Source organism: Hemitrygon akajei, chromosome 3 (assembly GCF_048418815.1).
Source record: "Hemitrygon akajei chromosome 3, sHemAka1.3, whole genome shotgun sequence".
Lineage (NCBI taxonomy): Eukaryota > Metazoa > Chordata > Chondrichthyes > Myliobatiformes > Dasyatidae > Hemitrygon > Hemitrygon akajei.
The window spans coordinates 75,766,238-75,772,244 of NC_133126.1; positions in this window are offsets into that span (position 1 = coordinate 75,766,238).

Sequence of the window (6,007 nt, forward strand, 5' to 3'; positions counted from 1 at the left end):
AAGAGCAAATAGAGCCCATAGTATCACCAAGATTGGCTGACTGGCAGGATGCAAAAAAAAATGGGAATAAAGGGGGCCTTTTCAGGTTGGCTGCCAGTGACTAGTGGTGTTCCACTTCTTCTAACATTATCTGTCAATGATTTGGATGACAGATTTATTGGTTTTGTGGCCAAGTTTGCCGCTGATATAAAGATAGGTGGAGGGGCAGGTAGGGTTGAAGAAGCAGGGAGTCTGCAGGAGGACTGATGTGGATTAGAAGAATGGGCAAAGAAGTGGCAGATGGAATACCGTGTAAGGACTTGTATGGTCATGCACTTTGATAGAAGGATTATAGGTATAGAACATTTTTTAAAATTTATTTTTTATTGAAGGAATGACACAATACAGAATACATAATGGATTACATTTTCCTCCATTTTGCTTTTATATCTTACCCCTAAACAAAACTCCCCTCACCCGTCCTGCCTGAACATACCATGGTGGCTAATATATTTACAATACAACACTTCACAAATACAAGTACAGACATTTCACAGCCATACCCCCACACCCCTTCAAGACAAAGGCCCACACTCATCAACAACATGTCAGATGATCCAGAATACAATTACAATTCATCAACCACCCTGTGAGGTAAACCATATGCGTATTAAAAGGGGGGCAAATTCCCAAGTACAATCAAATGCCCTCAACTAGTAGGTATTTCCTTAAGACTCCCAAAATATGACAAGAAAGATCCCCATTTCGAATAGAGCTTTTTCACAGACCCCCTCAGAGTGAATTTAATCTTTTCTAGTTTCAGAAAAAACATTACGTCCTCTAACCAAGCAGCAGCAGATGGGGGAGTGGCAGATTTCCAGACCAGCAAGATTCTCCTATGGGCCAAAAGCGATGTAAATGCAATGATATCCGACTGGTTTGCATTTAAACCCAAAACATCATCTGTCACAGCTATAAACAGGCAAGGTGTCAGTGTCACCCCCAAGACCTCTCTAATAATTTTAAAAACCAGTGCCCAATAGCCATCAAGCCAAGGGCAAGACCAAACTGCATGCACTAAGCCAGCCGCAGAGAAGGAACACCTGTCACAGCTGGCGTCTGTCCCAGGATATATGTCAGCAAGCCTGGCTTTACTTAAATGTACCCTGTGTAAAACTTTAAATTGTATGAGCCCCAGTCTAGATGAGGCATGATGAGGAATGAACCCTATTCAATGCTTTTGCCCAATATTCCTCAGCCAGATCCATACCAAGGTCCTCCTCCCACCTAGTCTTAGTTTTGTTTAGATCTTGAACTCCCAAAGACATCAGCTGAGAGTGTAGTACAGAGATCAGCCCTTTATTATTAAAGCAAAGAGTGAGTTTTTCCCACAACATAGCAGGTGGTAAATCAGGAAAAGAGGGAAATTTTTCCTTGCCAAAGTGGTGAATCTGCAGGTATTTAAAAAATGATTATGCATAAGGCCATATTTACTGCACAGGTCATCAAAACTATCAAATATATTATCAGTGTACAAATCCTTAATGTGTACAAATTCATTAATGGCCTTAATGAATAAGACCATTCAAACCCCGTTGTCTAAAAACTGAATCGAGTGTGGAGGGAAGAAATAGATGGTTTCTATGAATGGGACCCAAAACTGAAGCTAATGTGAACTTACAATGACAGCAAAATTGAAAACAATTGAAAACAAATAGCTTCCTGCTTTGTTCTCCGAAAAGCCTATGCTTCAGTGCAATATGATCAGGGGAATACCAGAGTCTTAGTAGTGTTTATAAAAACATAGAAATAGGTGCAGGAGGAGACCATTTAGCTTGTTGACCTGCTGTCTCAAAACTAATCTGTCAAAACTAACGACAGATTCACCAATACTAAAATGAATCCCTTAAGTCATTTATTTTTCAGAAATCTCTCGCTCTCGATGTTGAGTGTAGCCTGTGACTGAGCCTCCACACTCTTCCAGGCTATAGGATTCGATACATTTACCAGCCTCTGAGTGAAGAAATTTATTCTGCCAGCATTTTGTGTTTTTACAATACTCCTGTGTGGTTTAATCAGGGTTTTTACCGAGCAGCAACATTGCCTCGCTCTCTTGAACTCGATACCCGGCTAATGAAGACTAATAAACGAATAGAGGTCACCTATTTTCCCTCCCTTCCCAATGAACCATGAGAATTTTCCTTAGTAGAAAGCTGTTGTTAAACTATGCTGGTAAACATTTTGCCCGAGTTGATTGTTAGAACTCTCGTAGCCACAGACTTTAATAGCGAGAATTAGTGACGTAAACCGACCGCGGCAAAGTTAGATTTCATGCAAGCTTGCCCGGGGAGGGAAGAACACGTCGCTTCGGTGCAGGTCAAGTTTCTCACATAATGCCATAGGAAAATCCCCAAGCCGACACCGTGCCAGCCAGCGGGCACTTTTATTCTTGTTATTAACTCACGTGCTGGAATAGTAGCCGCAGGTTCCCCAGTGATTGGCGGAAACTTGGTGCGACCCGTCCTATTGCATGGCTCAGTTCGGCTTAGTTAAAGTCCATTGGTCAGAATTGCAACTCCCCCTTTCCTTCGACAGTGTTTTTGGATTACTGCGGGACTCTTTCCCACAGGACGGGTAAACAGGTCGCGCCTAATTAGAAACCCATTTCTCCATTTGTCTTAGGGCATTAAATAAGGAGAACGGATCAAAATAAGTATGAAAATGTATATTCAGGAGCAAATAAAAGGCAGGCAAGCAGGAGAGGCTAGATGAACTGGCCCCAGCGTTAACATCGCATTTCCAGTTTCACACTTTGAACACAGTAGTTTATTTTATTTTGAAATGCTTCTTAATGTGGTGAACTGGGGAGGTAGAGCTCCACAACAACCAATTTTTCGAAGTACATACAGTATGCCACCTGAGATTCTTTTTTTTGCGGACAAACTCAATGAACCCATAACATAATAATAACCATAAAAGAATTAATGAGAGACTGCATTCAACCAGTATGCTAAAACACCAGACTGCATAAATATAATCAATCAATCAATCAATCAATCAATCAATAAATAAATAACAAATGTTGAGAACATGAGATGAGTTCCCATCTCATAGGTTGTGGGAACATTTCAATGATGGGATAAGCGAAGTCACCCCATTTGATTCAAGCCTGATGGTTGAAGGGTAATAACTGCTTTGCCGTACTTTCTTTGTAATTGCACTTTTATACTGGGCCATGACAGGTCCTCAAAATAGTAATGCTGAAGAATTTAAAGATGCTGACCCTCTACACCTCTGATCTTTTGATCAGGACTGACTCATGGACCCCTGGTTTCCTCTCCTGGAGTCAAAAACCAGTTCCTTGGTCTTGCTGACATTGAGTAAGAGATTGTTGTTATGGCACCGCTCAGCCAGATTTTCAATCTCCCTCCTATTTGCTGATTCATCACCATCTTTGACTTGGCTTATGACAGTGGTGTCATCAGCAAACTTGAATATTGCCATGGAGCTACTTTTAGCCACGTGGTCATAAATGTAACCGAGTAGAGCAGGGGACTAAGCACAGCCATGTGGTGCACTTTGGAGATTGTGGAGAAGTTGTTGCCAACCCAAGAAGTCTAGAATTGAGGAAATCCAGGATCCAACTGCACAAGGAAGTATTGAGGTCAATACTTATTGATTAGATTTGAGGAAACGATATGGTTGAATGCCAAGCTGTGGTCGATAAAGAGCATCCAGAACGTATAACTAGATTTTTCTGAAATTATTTTGACTGTTTCTGCTGTCTCTGCAAACTCTGTCTGAATTGCTGAGCCTTTCCAGCATTTTCTGTTTTAATTTCAGATTTCCAGTTTAGTGTTTTTTCCAGATTATCAATTCCATTGTAAGATAAATGGCCTGAAGTACACCATATCTCTCAACAAAGCTGCTGCTGAATCTACAAACCGGCAATTTGTTGGTTTAGAGAAAGATACATTCACCAAAATTCATCTGTGCTTTAATGAATGGTGGTACTTCAAGCAACGTGCTTGCAGGTTCTCCACCCATTTCCAACAATTGGTGAAGATAAAACTAGAATGAGGTTTCAATACAATAGTGTTGCAGGTTTGTCTTTCAGAGAAGAAAACCTCCAACACTATTTCCATGTGTGCATAAAAAAAGGCTCACGGCACTAATTTTGAAGTTATCTTTGGATATCTGGGGATTATTTCAGAAACATAGATCAAAATCACATGTCAGCATTTTTTTTAATGGACAAAGTGGTCACTATCACATTGCTGCCTGTAGGAACATAGAAATGTACAGTACAAGAACATATCCTTCAGCCCACAATGTCTGTGCTGATCACGAAGCCAGTCTCAATTACTCTGCATGTAATTACTCAATTACAGTTACTCAATTACACAATCTGTCTGCATGGTGATTTACATCCTTCCATCCCCTGCCTGGTCACGTTCCTGTCCAAATATCTTTTAAACATTGCAATTGTATTTGCTTTCACCACTTCCTCAGTGGTGTGTTCCAGGCACCTAATTCAATCAGTGTTAAAATAAAACTAATGTTGCACATCTCCTTCAAACTTTCCCCCTCACCTTAAACCTGTGCCCTGTAGTTTTTGATATTTCCACCCTGGGCAAAAACTGACTATCTATCCTACCTATGCCTCTCATAATTTTGTATTCTTCTATCCATGCCAACTGTTTATTCTTCTCCATCGATGCTGCCTGACCTGCTGAGTTCCTCCAGCATTTTGTGTTTGGCACTCTGGATTTCCAGCATCTGCAGAATCTTTTGGACCCAGTTTCTGTTTTGTTTTACTGGCAATAAAGCACATTTGGAGTGAAGTCATGGAAGGCACTTTCTTGAATTCATCCAGTAAAACCTTGGCATTTTTCCCAAAGCTCCATCAATCAGGACACAATTCTTCAAATATTGTACTGAGAGAAAAAAATAACAAGACTTGAAGCCTCAATTCACTTAGGGTGTCTTATTCACTTTCCTAAACAATTCAATTGAAATTGAAACCCCATGTAGGTATCTTCCCATAGTTCAAAGATGTATATGTTACTAAGTTAATTGGTCACCTGGGTGTAATTTGGCAGCATGGGGCAGAAGGGCTTGCTACCGGGCTTAATTTCTAAATAAATAAAATAAACAAGAATAAAGAAAAATACAGCGAATTGAGAATGTGAAAAATACCGCAGATGCTAAAAATGTGAAATAAAACAGCTTATGCTGGAAATGCTAAGGAAGTATTCCATAGGCCAGATAAATCAGTGGTGAAATAGGTTGTGCCAAGTTGATGGGCTTCCAACATTTTAGCAAGGTACAGATCGTGTGTTTCTCTCTCCAGTAACCTCCATCTTCCTCCAGGTGGTAAGATCAGCTATCAAGATACAAGATGTAAGTGTATAAAAGTGTATAGGAGAAAGTTGAGCAAGAAATCCCTGCACTCATGTGAGAGAGACAGAAATCAGAATAGCCAAGAAAAGTGGTGTCTTCCATATTAATTTCCTTTGCCTACCCTAATTTTTCCGAAAAATCTCTATGCAGTGATAAACATGATAACCTGTTAGATACGGCTCAGCAGATTTCATTGATCAACAGCTGCGTGAAATGCATAATAGCCCAGATTTAGCGCGTAGCCAGTCAGTTGATTTGCAGAGATATGATGGTTAATACCTCAGCTTAATTGCTACAAATTCAATAAGGGTTCCAACTCGTGCCTTTCTCGGGCATCTCCAACAGCTATCAACCTGATGTCCTCCCAAAAAGTAACGTCGGCAGGTTTATTTTTGGTGCTATTGCCACAGTCAAAAGTAAGGGAAACAACAGAACATCCTAAATTGAAGATACCCATATTCAAACCGAGCAGCGCCATCTGCTACAACAGTGTTTCAAGGTCGTACCAGTTTCTAAGAACACTTGTTCTTAAAGATACACACACACTTATCCTCATTGTAACTGGCTAAGTGGGCAGAGAATGGAAGTACTTTGTACGTTAGAAACCAGCAGCCGACGAAGTAAG